Source organism: Anabrus simplex, chromosome 13 (assembly GCF_040414725.1).
Source record: "Anabrus simplex isolate iqAnaSimp1 chromosome 13, ASM4041472v1, whole genome shotgun sequence".
NCBI classification, from domain to species: domain Eukaryota; kingdom Metazoa; phylum Arthropoda; class Insecta; order Orthoptera; family Tettigoniidae; genus Anabrus; species Anabrus simplex.
Genome location: NC_090277.1, coordinates 66,224,029 through 66,245,205, shown reverse-complemented (window position 1 = coordinate 66,245,205; position 21,177 = coordinate 66,224,029). Strand labels below are relative to the sequence as shown.

General features: G+C 39.8%; 1 protein-coding gene across 4 annotated transcripts in view; it reads left to right on the top strand.

Annotated features, from left to right (window-relative positions):
• LOC136884875 (hrp65 protein) overlaps positions 1–21,177 on the top strand; it is a 300,770-nt gene that overhangs the window by 98,545 nt on the left and 181,048 nt on the right. The gene's annotated exons all lie outside the window — the stretch shown is intronic.

Here is a 21,177-nt window from a genome sequence, read left to right as displayed (position 1 = left end):
CAATGTGTCCCATTGGTTGCCTGTATCTCATCATGACCATAACCTCACTTTTCTCTTGGCTGAATATGAGTCCATATTCTTTAGCAGGTTCTGCCCAGGAGTTTATTTGTCCTTGAAGATCTTCTTTAGTCTCCCCACAAGCATATATCGCCTGCGAACAATATAACTTTCATTTTCTTACCTCCAGTTGTTTGGTGAACTTTTCTCTGAATCTCGTTCATCACAGTGATGAAAAGACAGAACACCACCCTGTCTTAACCCAGATTTTATATCAAAGGTTTCAGTCATTCCTACAGGTGTTTTGACTTAACTTCGGGTATCTTCATACAAATTCTTGATCCGGTGTATCATGTCATCCTGTATTCCAATTTTCTTCAGTGCTTCCCACACCTTCTCTCTATTCACTGCATCAAATGCTTTCTTGATATCCAGAAAGGCTAACCACAAATCTCGGTTGTGTTCATAGTACTTTTTATATTAACTGACCTACTGTAAAGATTAAATCAGTTGTTGATCCCCCTTTCCCGAATCCATACTGTTCTTGGAAGAGGTTCTCTTCAATAAGGGATCTGATGTTATGCTCTATAATTCTTTCATAAAGTTTTGGTATTATTGAACAATATTTTTTAGATGGCGGTCATGCTGCTAACAGTGAATTTGGCTCACTACATTGCAATGTCAAACTTTGACACCAGAAATAGACTCTGTATTGATACAGGTCAATCAATTTCATTTGCAGTTTTAAACCACGTTTCCTGGACGTGTCATTTCCCGCCGTAGTAATGTTCCATGGCATGCCCTTTCATCCGATCTCAGTGAGTGATTATTTTCTTTGGGGCTACTTTAAGGGCACGTGTCTCTGAAGACCATAGTAAAATAGTGGAAAATCACTATATTTGCCATCATAATTTGGCCAGATACACTTGTTCTAGGTGGACAAAAATTATTACATGCAATGAATGAACATTGTAGATTGTTTTTATATTATTAGTTATTGGTTAAAGTTCATTGTTAATTTTTTTGAAAGTTTATTTCTTGCGATGTTTTTTAAGCCTGAAAAATCACTCCATGCTGTCGGTAGGGAAAACTCGGTAACTACTCGTGTGATATGAAGGATATTTTTACATGTGCTACCCACAGCATGTAGCTAAAAAGTAGACTACCATCATGATATTTCGTAAAATAGTTCTTTTGTGCGAAAAGTTCTGAAATTGTTAATATTTTCATAAATTTTGTTGATTATTTTATGGCCTATGCTTCATAAATAAAGAGCTATGTTCATGATTGTAGTCTACTTTTCAGATAATTGCACACTAAAACTGCGTGCCAAATTTTAGTGGTCAATCATTAACGGTCACTGAGATGGTAAAATGCATACAGTGAAACTCGGTTAAGAAGTTCCCGCGTAAGAAGTTTTACCCCGCCTAAGATGTGTGATATTCTTGGTCCCTTGATCAGTTGCATTAAGATACATGTATACTAGCTGATGTACCTGTGCTTCGCTACGGGAGTCTCGGAAAGACTGACTTTGTGGTTTTCTTAACCTGAAATCAACATAGGTCATTACAAAAACGTAAGTATGAATGTAGCGATTAAAAGCAATGCTATCATATAAAATACTCGATCAAATGGAAAGCCGCACGTTTTATCACTTTTAACGAACAGTTCTGCGGTTTGATTACGGTGCCAATCTAACAGTCCAAAGTTCCAGAGCTGGGATGATCAGGCCGCAGATTGCCATGAACACTCATCTGCCATTATTCCGCTAAATATGCACACTGTTCATTCCAATCAGTGCCTCAGAGTAGGGATTGAATAGCCCGAATGCGATGATGATCCAGTGTGTTACGTACCAGTAGAATCAGAAAATTTATAAACCAGGTGAACGTCATGCTAAAGAAGAAAGTTATCTAACTCCCCAGCTACTTCCCATCAATATTCAGGCAGGCTGTTACACACTGTACGACTGGGCGAGTTGACCGTGTGGCTAGCGGTGCACAGCTGTGAGCTTGCATCCGAGAGATAGTGGATGCGAACCCCATTGTCGGCAGCGCTGATGATGGTATTCCGTGGTTTCCCACTTTCGCACCAGTCAAATGCTGGGCCTGTACCTTAATTAAGGCCTAAGACACTCCTAGCCCCTTCCTCTCCCATCGTCTCCATAAAACCTATCTATGTCGGTGCGACGTAAATCAAATAAAAAATACTCTGTATACAGCAGTAATCCTATCTACCGGAGATGAAGGGCAACAGATGACACAAAGCACATCACGACAAACAATGGTCAATGTAATGTTATTGTTGATCATTGTTATGAGCTTCCGATATTGTAGGCCTTCACATTCAGTTTTCTTTCGACTATGATTTGTAAAATATTTTATACCATAAACTGTAGTTTCGTATTCTCCGACTTTACATACCGATTTTCATTAAATACTGCTTACCCATTTCTGGTTACTCGGCGCTGATATGGACTTAGTAACAAAAATCCAAAATCATGAATATCTTTGTGAACGTAGCCAGTACGGTAACAATGTATAAGACATGAATAATAGGAAATTTAATACTATATAACCCTAGTTATGTATCATTCATCGATTACAACTCTAATAAGAAATATTTGAGAATTACATTTTAGGCCTTCCCCTAAACTACCATTTCACTCAGCGTGAATAAAATAATTTACATCCTAGACTATAGCGACTTATTGCCTGACTTTGCATACTGATTTTCATCAAGATAGGACTGCTAATAACAATATTTGAGAAATATATTTTAGGCCTTCCCCTAAACTACCATTTTTCTCAACGTGAATACAATTATTGATAGCCTAGATTGTAGCAACTTATTCCCCAACTTTGCATACTCGCTTTCTTTAAAATACGACCACTAATAACATAAATAGTTGAGAATTCAATTTTAGGCCTTCCCCTAAATTACCATATCACTCAGCGTGAGTAAAATGATTTATTGCCTAGATTGTAGAGGCTCATCCCTTGACTTCACATACAGATTTTCATTAAATTCTCTTCAACCGTTTTCTCGTGATGCGTGTACATACAGACAGACACAGACAGACAGACAGAAATTACGGAAAAGTAAAAAGTGCATTTTCTTGTTACTATGGACATGACCGATACAGAAATACCATTATCTTCAAATTCTGAGCAATGTACAGACAAAACTCTTAATTTATATATATAGATTTTTCCTGTTTAAAGTGTTCTGTTTGAAATATATTTCCCGCTTAAACAGTTCAGATTTTAGAGCCCCTTGAGATAGAAAACGTCCGATCAAAGCAGCCCGTGGTTAGAACCCTCCAGTCTCCATGCAAGTTGCACCCTGTCTTAGACGGTTCGCGCGCCCGCGGTGTGTGTCTTGTATTACGGAACATGTGCGGGCCTGCCAAGGCCATACGACGTCACGCTGTGACAACACGGACAGCAGATGCTCACTCTCACCTTGTGGAATCGAATACATCAGTCAAAATTTCCACTTCACCGTTCCATCTAGCGGAATAAAATAGAGTGGTATTCTATGTAAGAAACATAAAGTACGCAATGGATGATTTGATAAAACTTTAATGCAGTAATTTGCGGGCCGCGACAGGGTGAATTCATTAATCGAGGTGGCCTAAACATTAATTAAAAACCGTAAAGTGCATTTGTCCACAACATTACTGTTAACCTACCACAAAACTGAATATTCTAACCTGTCTGATTCTTCATTCCCTTGCTTATTTCCTTCCAGGCGTTGTTGCAATAATACTTATGGGCCTTGCTGTAGAGGAAATTACGTTTTTGAACTAAACTGATTAGATTTTCTGTGTCTATTAGTGAGGTGAATAAAAACAACTTCGCGACTATGTAGGAAACAGCCGATTTGCCAGCAGCCAGCTGATTCACATGCCGCCAAACATCCGGCCAAAAGATCCTGATCGTTTACAAAGGTGAACAAATGTTGGTAGCCAACTGGGTGTTGAGGGAGGCACACACAGGCATTGCAATACCACGTGTTGGCATAAAATTGAAAGTTATTTTTTAATATTACCTTTATACGTGCTAAACATGGTATTATCGTGTCACTCGTAATTATTACATAGCATTATTAGAACGTAGCACAAGGATGAGGAGACAAGCAATAAAATTATCGCTGGGAAAGAAACTGTTTACGTTTAGATGTGCTAGCGTTGCTACTGCGCCTTTATAACTTCCCACGTAATACCCCAGATACATTTCCAAGCACTAATTTCTGCAACTTCGAACGTGTGTTTTTTTTCATTACCTATAGCATGAAGAGAATTGAAGCGGGAAAATAAACTCAATACTGGCTTGGCCATGCGGTACTTGTGTGAAACAGCCCGAAACTACGTCCGTTGCCGTGACAGCCAGTAGGAATGCAGGGGCGATTTAGGCCTGGGTTCTAAGAATCTCTTAAGAATAAGTTGCTAGATTTCCCATTTGCTGCAGTTATCCTTGAAGCAAGTGCCAGGGTGTGAGGAAGATAGACAGGGTGGCCACCCGTATGGAAATCCGGGGAAACGGGGAAATGTCAGGGAATTCGAAAAATGACGGGAAAACTAGGAAATGTCAGGGAAATCAGAAAAAAATCTGGAAATTCGTTCTGCCATATAAAATTGACATACAGTATTTATCCCTTAATAGAAGCACATTTTTCAGTTTTTATAACATTAATCTAGGGCATGTCTTTTATGCCAGGAATAAATTGTAATGAAAACTGATCAAACATTTAAAAAATCAAGTGTGATCTCGAACGTGAAGTAACCAATAGAATCAGTAGCTATATGGATAGCCTATAGCAAGCAGCAGCGACTATGATTGATCGATTGATTGATCGATCGAATTTTCAATGTTATGATCTGATTACTATTGAATATGCTGTGTTGTTGGGGAATGGCTAGCATATTGAATTGGGCCTATATTGCGTTCTCAAGTTTTTCTAATCGCTTAAATACATGGCTTCCACAACAAAATGTGCATATAGACAAAATTCCGCATCCCAACGGATGACTATGTTTACTGTGTAATGACGTGTGCGATAGTCAGTTCCTCGTAAAATGTAAAAACGAGACAACAAACACTGACTGAATGCGGGAAAGTGCGAAATTCACTTAAACTTAATGCTCATTAGAGTGTTCATGATTATTATTATTATTATTATTATTATTATTATTATTATTATGATGATGAAATGCGCTGACGTACGTAACACCGTGGGCCGCGCCATGTTGAGTTTCTAACCTATCTTTCGTGAGAGGGGTTTGGTAGTTTTCAGGCACGACTAGTAGCTTGTAATATCACGTGTAATTTTGTGAATAGAGAACAAGATATAAAATAAAGTGACATCACACTGTAAGATGAAGGTTGTTTGTTAGGAGATTTTGAGTTTGTGAAGTATATTTGTATGTATTCGTTCTTGATCCAGTCAATCCCAAACCACCATTCATATCAATTTATATCGGTTGAACGCAATCTTGAAACCTGTCTGCCAACTGTATTGCCTACATCACCACGTGGTTAAGCTACCTAACTCGGCGTGTGTGGTATATAGGTTTAATAGTGTTCAATGTAATTGTAATTTTATTTACATCCGTGTGTTACCATATAGTTCATCTGTGTACCCATACCCCTGTATAGTTCGTGCAAGACAAGTGGCAAGAATGTGACGCGGCAAAAATTGACACCGTGGTATCGATCAGCCATAACCTCGTTCTTATGCCAGTCATTAGCCGTGAATAAGTTATTTCTTTTACACTTTATAATAATGTACCTATTCTTGTTTTAGTGTATGATATTTTTAGGAAGTTTTGTGAATTTGTTTTCACTTGTGATTTGCGTGTGATTTTCGTAGTAGGGTGTTACATTTTACGAGGGCTTTGTGCCGCAGTTGTATTGCAGCAACTGTTATCGAAGCAGTAGAGTGCTGCCAGCATAGGTAAGGCAGTGCTCACTTGTTTTGCGAACTGTCGGTTTAGAAGAAAGTCGTGCGGATTATAGGACTATTTAATTTTTTTTACAATATACTTGCTTTTTTCAGCTAACAATGTCTTCATCAAAGCCAAGGAAAACTTCGTTTAATGAAAGGTGGATGCTTGATGATACTTTTAGAACGTGGTTGAAACCCATGCCTCAGGACAAATTTTCAGCATATTGCATAATATGTAAAACATCGTTTTCTCTTAGCAACATGGGGAAGCAGGCATTAAAAAGTCACATGGTAGGAAAGAAGCATGCCAGTAGTGTCAACTTCAGCCAGTTTCCCATTCAAGTTATTTAAAAAAAGAACATTCGAATAGTGAAGTAAAAAATGACATAAACTCGGTAGATAATACCCTGGCCGCAAACACAAATTGTCCTCTGCCTGCCACAGCTACCACAACGAACTCTATCACATATGACTCCACTGCTGCTGTTTTTGCTTCTTCCATTAAAGATGGTTCACCAGAGACGAGATGTCTACAGAATTATCTTTCAAGAGAGCAAGTAACCAAAGCTGAGATTATATGGTGCATGCATACGGTCATGCAACACCATTCTTTACGTTCCAGTGAAGGTAGTGTACGTTTGTTCCCAGTAATGTTTCCAGACTCTGTAATAGCTTCAAAAGTTCAACTGCACAGAACAAAAATTGCATATACAGTCACTCATGGTTTGGCTCCCTATTTTCAGAAGCAAGTTCTTGAGATGTGTCATAAATGCACACATTTCACCGTTGATTTTGACGAGTCACTGAATAAAGTTTCTCAGATGGGCCAAATGGATCTTGTAGTTCGTGGTTTCAATCCTGATACCAATGAAGTATGCACTTCTTATTTTGATTCCGTGTTGCTTGGTCACTACCTCCTCAGATTTGTTAAAAGGTTTTTTGCGAGCACTGCAGGGACTCAATCTAAAAAAAACTCTTTCAAATTTCAATGGATCGTCCAAATGTTAATAAAAAGTTCCGTCAGGATATTGGTAATTTATTGATGATCCAGATGCTCCTATTTTGGTGAACATTGGGTCTTGTGGCTTGCATACTGTGCACAATTCATATAAAATAGCAGTAAAAGAAACCCAGTGGAATATTGCAGAGTTTCTTCGTGCTCTTCACTTCTTGTTTTGCTACGTTCCAGCAAGACGCGCTGATTATACACATTCAGGTTCAAACGTATTTCCTTTGAAATATTGTGCTATAAGATAGCTTGAAAATTCGCAAGTCATTGAACGTGCTATAGATATTCTACCTAATGTTGACCAATATGTGGAAGGAGCAAACACAGACAAGGAAATCCCTAACTGTAACAGCTTCAAAATAGTATAAACTTCAGTTAAAGATAAGCTACTTAAGGCCAAGTTGTCATTTTTATTATCTCCTGTTGGAGATTTGGAACCATTCCTAAAACAGTTTCAGACAGATCTTCCATTTGCACCACTCCTGTATGAATCTCTCATTGCAACAATGAAAATGTCATGACAAGGTTTGTTAAGTCTGAGTCACTGCAGTCTTCAGGAAATGTCCTCAAAATTAATTTAGACAGTAAAGAAAATCTTCTGCCTGCATCTAAAATTGACATATGTTATGCTGCTAGAGCAGCACTTCGTGGCACTCCTGGATTAAATGAGATATATATTCGTGTTTCGCACAGATTGTCTAAGAGGAATGGTAGGTTTGTGCAAGACGATACTGGAACGGTCACCACTGGCATATAAACTGACTAAAGGAATTTCTTGTTTCGATCCAAGTGTAGCCCAGCAACCTCTTAAGCAGCAAACGGCTAAGGGTAGCTTTAAATGCCTTTGTTGAAAACAAATGGATCTCGGGTAATGAAGCTGATCATATACAAAGGGAGTTCACTTCTGTGTGTGAGAATGATACTTTCAAAGAAGTAATGCATTCTTTGTCTTCTAAAAACGAGAGATTAGATCACTTTTGGCTCCGTACTGTCTTGCCAACAATAAATTTGAACAAAGAAAAGTTAGCTTCATTTCTCAAAATTATACTAATATTGTTTCATGGAAATGCTTCACTTGAACGCGGTTTTTCTCTGAATAAAGAAATTATTGTAGAGAACATGCTACAAGAATCCCTTGTAGCACAAAGAAGAGTATATGATGCTATCTTAAACCTTGGTGGAATTGAAAAGGTCTCCATTAATAACATGGCTCCATGCTGCAAGGAATGCTCATGCTTTGTATATTCAAAATCTGAAGGAGAAACGTGAAGCATTGAAAGCAGAAGATTCTTTGCAAAAAAAAAAATAAGAGAAAGGCCACTTTGTTGCTGAAAGAATTAGAAGAAAAGAAGCGGAGGGTGATCGCAGAAGCTCGACAGTCGTTGCTGGCTAGAGATGAAGAAATTTCTTCACTGAAGCAGTAATGGTAATAACTTTTTAAAATCCTAAAGTGAATTAAATTGGACTAAATTAAATATGTACGTTAATTACTCATTTATTTTTTGCATGTTAAGGTTTCAAAATGTATTTTAATATTATGGCCATACCTGGAATCCTATTATAATTTAATTTTTAGTCATTGTGTGTCAGGGAAAAAATTGTTTTTATGTCTGGAAAACAGGGAAATGTCAGGGAATTTCAAAATCTGGATTTGGTGGACACCCTAATACAATGCACATGCTAACAAACTGTAGTACACGTCTTGTCTTTGCTTCTTGTAAGCCTAAGCTATGGATTGCCAAGCATAGTGAAGCGTCTTAATTAGTATGAATAGGAGTCGGTGAAGTTAGTTGTACTTGTAATATCAACGTACAAGTTTTTTAAAGTGAAAATGAGCGCAACTCCGAGGAAAGAGATCAAGCGAAGGGCGCTAACAATAAAAGACAAAGTGGAGATTATAAGGAAAGTGGCGTCCTCTACACTTTCCCGTGTTGCTTTGGCAAAGGAGCTGGGGATGCCGCCGTCTACTTTGAACGGTATTATAGCGAGGAAAGAAGAGATCTCTGCTTCTGCAGGGAATACTTCAGCAAATTTTAAGGAAGTTCAATCTGAAAAGTACGATGAAATAGAACAAGCTCTGCTAATATGGTTTAAACAGCAGCGAAGTTTAAACATACCTTTCAGTGGGACTATTATGCAGGAGAAAGCCGCATGCAAATTAAGGGCACCTTTTTACCGCGTTGAGCGCGTGGCTGGAACGCTTTAAAAATTGAGCCGGCATCGTTTACAAAGCCGGCCCCGTGGTGTAGGGGTAGCGTGCCTGCCTCTTACACGGGGGCCCCGGGTTCGATTCCCGGCCAGGTCTGGGATTTTTACCTGGACCTGAGGGCTGGTTCGAGGTCCACTCAGCCTACGTGATTAGAATTGAGGAGCTATCTGACAGTGAGATAGCGGCCCCGGTCTAGAAAGCGAAGAATAACGGCCGATAAGATTCGTCGTGCTGACCACACGACACCTCGTAATCTGTTGTTTATAAGTTTCATTTCCGTATTGATAGATATTACTTTACAAAAAACAATATACCGTATTTCACGGCATAATCGTCGCACTTTTTATACCAAAATTTTCGAAAAAATTGTAGGGTGCAACCATTATACGATGAATATTTAATACCAGTATTTGTATTACTCAAAAAATGTATTTATAACTAAATTGTATTTGATACAAATTTAAGATGCACGTGATATTTGCGTTTATACATCAAAATAATTAAAATAGTCTAATACAAAATTCATAATTTTTCGCAACAATTCGGCGAACGTTTTTCCAACCTGAAAATTAAAATGAACGTATTAAGTTAATTGTCATTAATCTGAGTATTAAAGTTAAAATATTACACGTGCAAAAAATTATCGCTTTGTTGTGAAATGCGGACTTACCGGTACGCAATTTATTTCAAATCTACGGTGTCGCTATCGCTGGTTTCGCTATCTGATGCGCCGTCCTCACCTCTGTCAATACCAGTATCAGATTCTTCGTCTCCCTGCCACACTGCGTCTTCTTCGGAACCGTCTAGTGCATTCGAAATCCCAGTCCTTTTGAAGCTCTTGGAGACTAGTTCAGGTGGTATAAGATCCCAACTCTTCTTCACCCACGAGCATAACAAGTCCAAGGGTGGACGCCTGATATTTCCGGCGGGCGTCAATTGCTGATCGCCGCTCATCATCCACTCGTTGTAAAATCGACGTAAGTGGTCTTTAAAGGGTTTATTAACACATACGTCTAGTGGCTGCAAAGCAGATGTTAGGCCACCAGGAATGGCTATCTGTCGTGTCTTATTTGTAGTGAGACTTTGCTTCACTTCGTTCACGAGGTGACCTCGGAAACTATCTAAAACAAGCAGAGCTGGTTGTTTTAGTAGTGCACCAGGTCTTCTATTCCACACAGTTTTAACCCAGTCCAGCATGAGTTCTACGTCCATCCAACCCTTTGGTTGCACTCGTACATGAATTACACGGGGAAACTGTATATTCTTAGGCATCGTTTTCCTCTTGAAAATGACGTAAGGCGGCAACTTTCTCCCGTCAGCTGTAATGGCTAGCATTGCCGTGCATCGCAACTTCTCACTACCGCTGGTTTTCATTAATACACTCCGTGATCCTTTTAGCGCAATAGTGCTGTTGCGAGGCATATCAAAAAAGATTGGAGTCTGATCGGCATTACCGATTTGAGAAAGCAAGTACGAAGTTTCCTTGCGCAAACATATGACAAATCAGAGAAAATTTACAATCTTGTCCGTGTAATCAGCAGGCAACTTTTGGCTTAGTGTTGTTCTCCTTCGCACTGACAGATTGTGTCGTCGCATGAACCCCTTAATCCACCCACGAGTCGCCTTAAACTGAGTTACCGGTATGTTGTGTTTGCGCGCTACCTCCTGTCCCTTAATTTGTAACATTTCATATGATACACTGCAGCCATTGTTACGTATTTCACTGACGTACCTAAACACTTCTTCGTCAATTATAGGAAACTTCCCTGTTTTAGGACCTCTAAACGCGCGTCTAGAAGGGTTTGTGCTTTTTAGCTTGTTTTTTACTTTCCGCCAGTCACGCACCAACTTTTCACTCACTGAAAATTTTCTTTCTGCAGCTCTGTTCCCGTGCTGTTCAGCGAAGGCAATTACGCTTAGCTTGAAGCCCGCAGAATAGTTTCTATATTTACCCATAATCGCTTATAAATGCTTCACACGTTAATGTTTTGCGATATAAATGACTTTCCGTAATTGTTCACTATTAAAACAAATTATTTCTGCAAACACCCCAAACACAATTAAAAACTTAAATTCTCACGCACACATGTCTACAGTAATCACGTAAATCTGAAACAAATAAATGCATCTGTGATCTGTCCATTCCAGAGCAGCCAATACTGTTAGGCAGCAAGGAAGCATGCAGCAATTTATCAGTTTAGCTCGTTGGTTGCGACACACCGGAGCTCTAGCTAGCGCGGTGTAGATCTACTGTATAGTTGACTGTATTCCGAGACGTCAGTAACAAACATTCATTTTTTTTTCAATTTCTTTTAAACATACGGTAATTAGGTTAATATTTCTTCCCAGTTATTGATGATTTTACATTACATTACTGACGAGTTTATAAAATAAAACTTTAATAGCATTGGATAATAATTATCTTGACTGCTTGGATAAAAGTTTTCATCCCATGCCCGGACACTTATGACGTAGTAGTAAGATAAGAGTCTAGCGATGACAACTGAGACATCGTAAATAATTCGGCTGACCGTGAGCTGAATAATTCCGTGGAAATCTGCGTTATCGTCTTGGATTTCACTTCGTGCGCAATAACACAGGAGCCGGCCCCATGGTGTAGGGGTAGCGTGCTTGCCTCTTACACGGAGGCCTCGGGTTCAATTCACGGCCGGGTCAGGGAATTTTACCTCTATCTGAGGGCTGGTTCGAGGTCCACTCAACCTACCTACCCGGTATTTCCTGGCGACGTTGCCGATAAGCGATAACTTACAGCCTTACGTATTTCAAATGGGAACTCATAATATGTAGGTGGTGAATAAATAGTACACTGTCTCGCGACCACGTTGTCAAACTGCCGATAGCCTACCGGTAAGCCATGCATTGTACATATACCGGTATTATTTATTTATACGTTGTGCAACATGTCGCAAACGTGACTGTGTTGCCAAATTGCCCATAAACCATACACGTATTTAAATTGCGCATTCATGTGCAACTTACGTTGCAGTTCCATTTACCTTTTAACCAGATTAGTGAACAAAATTTGGACGTGCGACGATTATGTAATTAAAGGTTTAAAGTCCGATTTTTGTATTAAAAATAAAGGATGCGACGATTACGCGGTGGCGACGATTATGCCGTGAAATACGGTACATATGAGTCTCCACCTTATCAATACAAATTTATTTTACATTAAGCTGGTAAATATAGTCAAGACTAGTTTCGACCCCTAGGGGGTCATCCTCAGTTGACATGCATTAAAAATGTATTATTTACAAAAACATCACATGTAGTGGTAAAAGCTTAAATTAATTTGAAACGATCATTAATGTTGGTATGTCTGGTACATTTGGGCTATTGTATGTGTCAATTTTGAGTTTTTAGCACACAGTGTGAAGGTAGTTGATTAATAATAATAATAATAATAATAATAATCGTATGGCCTCAGCTACCGTGTGCAGACATTTCAATTTGACGCCATCTGGCTGTCTGCTCGTCAATTTCGACGTTCCGTTTTACTCTAGGCCCCCACTAGATGGCAGACCGAGTAAACCGAAACTCTCTTGGGCGTCTATGGCTGAGATTTAATGAATTTTGTCGGGTAAACACCAAATGTGTCACCAGAGATCTTTTACATGCCGACATCGTACGACATGGAGTGTCGAATGGACTTTTTTCCGCCCTTCAAAAATCCGACTACCTCTGCCGGGTTTGAACCCGCTATCTTGGGATCCGGAGGCCGACACTCTACCGCTGATCCACAGAGGCAGCTGGTAGTTGATTGACTAGTGTGCATCATCCATGAAGACACATATTATTTTTTATGCTACTACCATCCAATTTTTTTGGGTTATACAATGTGGAATATATATATACATTTGTGCAAATCAACAGTGGCAAGTTTAACAATATACATTTAAAGTTGGTTCATAAATTACACAAATTGGCTATTGATTAGTCATATGAAAATGTAGGACTTGGTTTGAACACTTTTGACTGAAATATCAATGTAACACCTTACTGGCATATATCTTAGATGCTAAAATCAGTTTATAAAGCCTGTTACTCTTGATTGAGTCTTGGAATAGGGTTAAAATTTTTTTTTTTTTAAATAAAAACTATTTGCTTAGTATAGGCATTAAATAATGCTGTTAAAATGGACATATAGCTAAAACAGTGGTATATGTATGCCATATATGCCTGGTTAAAAACACATTACATTAATGTTATTGATATGTGGTGCTACATGTACATTGTTTTGGAATAAATGGGGTTGACGAATTTTTCACAACAGTCTTAGATATAGTGTTCCGATAAAATGGGTCCGTAAAATTATTTATATGTAAAAAACGGTTAGGTAAGTATTTGAATAATCCGCTTGCAGATCAGGTAATACTTAGTTATATATCTGGAGATATTTTAGGCAGCTACTAATGTTGGAGTTATTAGAAATCTTGAATATATTAATGGAGCATGTTTTTCCATCCATATGTCATGATGTTTTAAGTTGGTGACATTTGTCAGAACGTATTGAAATTATGCGTCTTGATGCACGTTGATTTTATCATGGAAGCGTATATGTTGTAAAAACAAGGTACAGTATGTAAGGTGTTGGAACCGTGCATTCTTTGTAGCTGCCTGTTGAGATCTGATCCCCTAGGGGTCGAAACTAGTCTTGACTATATTTACCAGCTTAATGTAAAATAAATTTGTATTGATAAGGTGGAGACTCATATGTATATTGTTTTTTGTTAAAAAAAAAAAAAAACAAACTCGTAATCTTTCGGGCTGAGGAGCGGCCGCTTGGTAGGCCAAGGCCCTTCAAGGGCTGTAGTGCCATGGGGTTTTTGGTTTTCGTTTACAAAACAATTTGTTGCGAAGCAGAGAGTGTAAGATTGGAGGAAAGGGAACTGTTCTGCCTGCTAAAATAATCAAACCTTGCAACGTTTTTATATAACTTAATATGTTCCCTTCTCTTATCAAATATATTTATAATATGGTATGTTCAATTATTTTACTTTATCTCTAAAAATATTGTCATGATAATCAAATTTTTATATTGTGGCTTTCTGTAAGCAGCTCTTATATATCGGCCTATTTCGGTATTGTTCACAAACAAGGAAATCTGTTGGATGTGTGTTTCACATGTATTTCAAAGTGCAGAATAAGTTTTTGGGCAATACCCCTTTTAAGAAGTTTCCTGCTTAAGTTTTTTTTTTCCAGTCCCTTGAAAAACTTCTTAACAGAGTTTCACTGTATTATAAAAAATACAATTTTTCAGGAGAGCCAATCAAAAAAAAATTTTAGTTTGTGACCAACCCATCCAGTTTCATTGCATTACACTCCATATTCCTCATGATTGAGGACACACCCATCATCCTGCTGATTTTTCATATTCCTTCTCTTTTTTCTGGCTTCTTTCAAGCTTTCAAATACGGCCCTCTCAGCATTAATTACCCTACGACGATCAATTGCAGCTAATGCTGAGGCTATATTTTCCCCTGTAGACATTCCTATAGACTCCAGTACCTTACATCTAGATGCAGCACCTGCATTGAAGTCGATTACTGCATCCAATACACCCATTTTTAGAGTGGGAAGACCTACACATATGCATTTTGGCACACGTTCCCAAATGCAATGAGGGAAACTCTCATTACGGTTCTGTGTTCGTTCATGTAAACATTTTTAAAAGAGATTTTTGGCACTAAGATCTATAAAAATTGGTTTTATGGCTTCAGCAACAGCATAAGATAATGAATGTTTATGACAATAATCTTTACCCTCAGCCTTTGCTCTCTGGTACCCACATGAGGAGTCTGTACCTGGAGGACATAACACATGTTGTGGGTGGTCATCAGTTGATGCTTTGTGAAGTAAACTAGCCCATAAAGATTTTCTCATAGCTTCCAAATTACCCTGGTTTCTCCTTGTAGCTAAGCCGTAGTACAGTTGTAATAAGCTCCGAAGGAGGTTTTCTGTGGTTTACCATTTTTACACCAGGCAAATGCTGAATGTTTACAAATAAAGAATATCTTGCACGCTACTAGCTTCTGTTTACAACCTAACACGTTGCAGCTGGCAGGTTTAAGAGCAATCAGTTCTTACGCATGGCAGCCAAACCATAAAATACTACTTACCACATTCCAATATCTTTACTGGTGGAAAAGTTGACATTTTCAAGTATTTGACATTTAAAGGGTTTGGCTACTTAGTGCAGACATTTAAAAAAATAGTATTTAGGACAAAATATGCTTGCTAACATATGTAATATATATATATATATATATATATATATATATATATATATATATATATATATATATATTCTGAAGGAGAGAATTCCAAAAAATAATACACGAAAATAAAAAATTGAATTTTTTGAAAATATTTCACGTACACGTGCCCTTAAGGAGAAAGTTTGAAGCCAAACCTTGTACAATGAATCATCAGAAGGAACCTGTTGGTCATGAAATTTTGGAACTGGATGATATGAATGATCTAAAGGAACCAGTTTCAGGAACTTTTGGCGATACTGGATAATACTGAATGATATGACAGTAAGCAATGGGGTTTGCTTCGCAACTGGCTCTTGGCAATAATGAAACCACCCTAACTAAAGATCGGTAGTAGGTAACGGCGCTTGCTTGTTATGGAGAGGCTGACAAACCACTCTCTTCCTCACTCTCCGTAGTATTTACCCTTTCTTCGTGCAGAGTGCAGTAGCTGATTTGGCAACTCTGGCTTCAGTAGAGGTAGTAAATCTGATAAGTCGCTAATAGACACCGAGCTGCCGCTGGAAAGTAGTCGTGTAAGGCGAGGTCGTCATGATATTTTTACTTTTGAAAGTCAGTCCAACTGCCTCTTGTGATGATAAAAAAAAAATCCATTGTCTGAAATGTGGTCTACTGCAGTGATCAGGCCAGCTTTGTTCACTAGAGTTCTTGTTAACATCGAAGGCAATGTCGGGGTTGATTAGTAATGCCCGTCAACTGCTGTTCCGAGAAGAAAATTCAAAATGAAAGAACTTTCTGCATAAGTGCGTAAATATTGTCTTATAAGTCATCCTTTCATATATTAATACTATAAAAGAACTGTCATGGTCTATACAAAAGATTTGCATTTTCATGCCATCTGTTCCTGGGGTGTCCCAGAGATCTCTTCCCACCGGGGCAGTAGTTTTACTGCTTTGGGAATTCTGCTTCTGTCCATCATGTTTAGGTGTTCTAGCCAATTTCTCTGGTATTCATAGATGTATTCCAATATGGGTCTGCTTTTGTCATTCAGCACATCTGTATTTCTTTTGTGTTTTCCACTTCGGGACTCCTGCTGTTCGCTGCATGTATTTCATTTCAGATATAGTTATTCTTCTCTCATCGCATTTCCTCAGGGTCCACGCTTCACTTCCATAGCAAAGTAACAGGTCTTGCCAAGGCCTCGTAGATTTTTGTATGGGTGTGTTTTTGAACTAATGATTGTCTAAAAACTTTATTGATGATTCCCAGACATCTGTCGTGGAGATTTTCTGGGTATGTCCAGTTCTTCAAAGAAAGTCAGTTTGTAGCAGACGTATTTAAAAATAAAGGTATTTAAAAAAATGATTTTAAAGCTAAATACTGCAATTATAAGTAAAGATGGAATACACCTCAAGGTATGGCAGTGTGCGACATTGATTTCAGAGGTTAGTTTATATTTTCTTGCATCTGTTATATTTCAGAAAGGCTATTGTACAAATTTATAAAGGTTATTTCTCTACTGACTAGAAATATGTATTCATGATACACTGACTGACAGAGCAAATGCAACACCAAGAAGGAGTGGTCAGAACTTTATGCCAATTGCAGGGTAGACTGACGTCACTGAGGTATGCACATGATGTGAAATGCGCCGCTGTGCTGCGCACGTAGCGAACGATAAATGGGACACGGCGTTGGCGAATGGCCCACTTCGTACCGTGATTTCTCAGCTGACCGTCATTGGAGAACGTGTTGTCGTGTGCCACAGGACACGTGTATAGCTAAGAATGCCAGGCCGCCGTCAACGGAGGCATTTCCAGCAGACAGACGACTTTACGAGGGGTATGGTGATCGGGCTGAGAAGGGCAGGTTGGTCGCTTCGTCAAATCGCAGCCGATACCCATAGGGATGTGTCCACGGTGCAGCGCCTGTGGCGAAGATGGTTGGCGCAGGGACATGTGGCACGTGCGAGGGGTCCAGGCGCAGCCCGAGTGACGTCAGCACGCGAGCATCGGCGCATCCGCCGCCAAGCGGTGGCAGCCCCGCACGCCACGTCAACCGCCATTCTTCAGCATGTGCAAGACACCCTGGCTGTTCCAATATCGACCAGAACAATTTCCCGTCGATTGGTTGAAGGAGGCCTGCGCTCCCGGCGTCCGCTCAGAAGACTACCATTGACTCCACAGCATAGACGTGCACGCCTGGCATGGTGCCGGGCTAGAGCGACTTGGATGAGGGAATGGCGGGACGTCGTGTTCTCCGATGAGTCACCCTTCTGTTCTGTCAGTGATAGTCACCGCAGACGAGTGTGGCGTCGGCGTGGAGAAAGGTCAAATCCGGCAGTAACTGTGGAGCGCCCTACCGCTAGACAACGCGGCATCATGGTTTGGGGCGCTATTGCGTATGATTCCACGTCACCTCTAGTGCGTATTCAAGGCACGTTAAATGCCCACCGCTATGTGCAGCATGTGCTGCGGCCAGTGGCACTCCCGTACCTTCAGGGGCTGCCCAATGCTCTGTTTCAGCAGGATAATGCCCGCCCACACACTGCTCGCATCTCCCAACAGGCTCTACGAAGTGTACAGATGCTTCCGTGGCCAGCGTACTCTCCGGATCTCTCACCAATCGAACACGTGTGGGATCTCATTGGACGCCGTTTGCTAACTCTGCCCCAGCCTCGTACGGACGACCAACTGTGGCAAATGGTTGACAGAGAATGGAGAACCATCCCTCAGGACACCATCCGCACTCTTATTGACTCTGTATCTCGACGTGTTTCTGCGTGCATCGCCGCTCGCGGTGGTCCTACATCCTACTGAGTCGATGCCGTGCGCATTGTGTAACCTGCATATCGGTTTGAAATAAACATCAATTATTCATCCGTGCCGTCTCTGTTTTTTCCCCAATTTTCATCCCTTTCGAACCACTCCTCCTCGGTGTTGCATTGTCACTGTCAGTCAGTGTATATTACGGTTAACCTTTCAATACTATTAAGGGGGTAGGTACACGATTCGCTGGTGTAAATTTAATGAAATTCAATGTTTTTTATTTCTGCAGCCCTATGATTTAAAAAATGAATTTGCAGGTTTAATGTTTACTACTAATACAGTGTGTTTACTACTAATACAGTGGAACCTCGATTCTCCGTTTTTCGAGGACCACTGAAATAATCTTACAACACGGGAAAATGGAAAATCGGGGAACGAATGAACCATCAACAATATGGCTAAATATCACAAAAATGAAATATGTATACTTATAATCTTACAAACGCGCTTAAACCAAACCAAACCAAACTACAGCCCCAATGGTCCTTCCGCCTAATAAGCGACCGCCCTTGGTGTGAAGGCCTGCAGATACGAGATGATGCATGGTCAGTGTGACGAATCCTATCGGCCGTTATGCCTGCCTCTAGACCGGAGTCGCCATATCACAATTAACCTCCTGAGGCCCGGTGTCCTTTTAAAAGGACACTGTTTAAAATCGGAATATCCTGTAAGGAAGTATTTTAAAAATAAATAAAAATTGATCTTTGGTTTGGGCTCAATTTTTTTCGGGAATTCATTTACCTCGGTGTGATATGCTTCTATCTTCACTGTCTCCCACCAGTACACCGTTAAAGAAGTATACACTTTAATGACATTCGACCAAAAGAGAAATGTTCTGGGCCTAGGAAGGTTAAATAGCTCCTCAATTAAAGGTAATAGACCGACTGAACCTGGAACCAGCCCTCATATCCAGGTAAAAATGCCTGACCTGGCCTGTAATCAACTTCGGGCCCTGCGTGTGAGAGGCATTCAAGTTAGTCATCGGGACTGGCTTCAAACGTTAATTACTTGTACCCGCAACTTGAAAATCTCAAATTAACTTTGTTTCACCAGGAATATTCATTAGTTTCATCTGAAAACTGTCACATTCCTTTGAAAACTTCTTTCAGTTCAGCAACTTTGATCAGCCAAATTTTTTCAATCTGCTTTATCTCACTGACACGGATATGTCTTGTGGCTACGATGGGATAGGAAAGTGGTAGGTGTGTGGAGCAAGCGGCCGTGGCCTGAAGCTAAAGCCCCATCATTTACCTGGTGTGCAAATGGGGAATCACGGGAAACCATCTTCAAGGCTGCCAACAGTGGGGTTTGAACCCACTATCTCGGATGCCAGCTCACAACTGCGCGCCTCTAACCGCGCAGGCAACTCGCCCGGTGACGATGTAAAGCTTTCGCTTTTCATAATGTTCCAATTTATCTCGTGTTGTTTTATAAAAATCCAACGATATTTCTTGGTGGTTACTAAGAGTAGTACTTAAAACTGTCTGACAGTATTATTCGTAAGTGTAAGGAATTGAGTGTTGTAAAACAGTTGACTGTGTAGCGTTGGTGTAGCGCTGCCCTGGTGTCGGGCATGCTTGAACTCTTGAGTGATCTCGCTAGGTATTCTATTCGTCATTATAATTTCAGTATCAATACTAGGCGCTTTCTCGCAAAAACAAATTGCACCACACTAGTCTAGTTAACACGATTATGTTCCTTACTCGTAGGTAGGCTATTACGCCAGAAGTATTGGATAGTCTTCAGTGTATCACTCAGCATGCAGTAAATTCCTAACTTCAGACTAGAATGTGAAATTAAAGCACAAAAAAGCTCACTGGGTTATTCTGCAGTCTGATTGCTAACCAGCAAGCAAAATTGAACTTTATTGCATCTAATCTCTTGCTCCTCAAAAGTTCATTGTACCTTTGAAGCCCAGGGTATTCAATGCCTTTTCCAGTTGTGCAACATCTCCCAAACTTGCGTCCTGTGGTGAAAGCTCTAAATCTGTTTGGAACATTTTTCTTTTCACAATGGATGACATTTTCAGGACTAGAAAGGATTGATCTACTAAGTAGTAGTAGCAGCGACAATTCATGATGCGATAAGAATTTTTTTGTAGAAATTTAGTTTTGAACTGGGCTTTTGGATGAAGGTTTTGCTGAGCAGGAAGAACTGTTAGAGGTATGTTCTAATGAGGTTTTAGTGTTCATTCACATCGTAATAATGCTTCTCAAAAAGATTTTCACGCAATTTTAGGTCCAGTGCTCTTGTCATTCAGCTGTGTTGTAGGTACGGTTTAATCTATAACTGCTGTACTTGTAGCACACGTATTTTTGGTAAAACATTGTCCTTTTAGTTATGAGACACTTGTGTTGATTATATGTTCCACTGCCCTGCCACGCTGCAGTTTATGTACTGCAATAAACAGCAGCGCCACGGTGCATGTTCAGTTGTAACTTGAATATTTAATACCACAAACTAGATTTTGTACATGTGCAGTTGTAATTTGAATATGTAATACCACAAGCTAGTTCTGCTGGTTGGCTGGCAGGCACACTCAGCTTATCTGCCTCCTGTTGACTCATCGCTCCACGGCATACGAACAAGAACAGCACTTTGCTCACTTTATCCGTGGTATTCTTATAAACAACCCATTCCTCCCAATTGAGTTTCTGCACGGTCTCTCTTTGGAGGGCGTACATCTGGAAATTGTCTTGCATACAGACTTCCCTGCAAGACACTGTTTTCACATAATTATTGTACATAAATACCCTTTCCTCTACAGCCTACATACGCTGAGTTGATAACTATACCCTCCAGTAACACTTCACAACTTTTTAACAGTTGGAGCAACAGATCAACATGTATTAAACCGTCTTAAGCACCGACCTGAACTGCGAAGTGCAGGCAATCCCATGCTGTGGTTGCGCTGTGTATTGGGAAGTGATGAGTCAACTAGAGACAGAA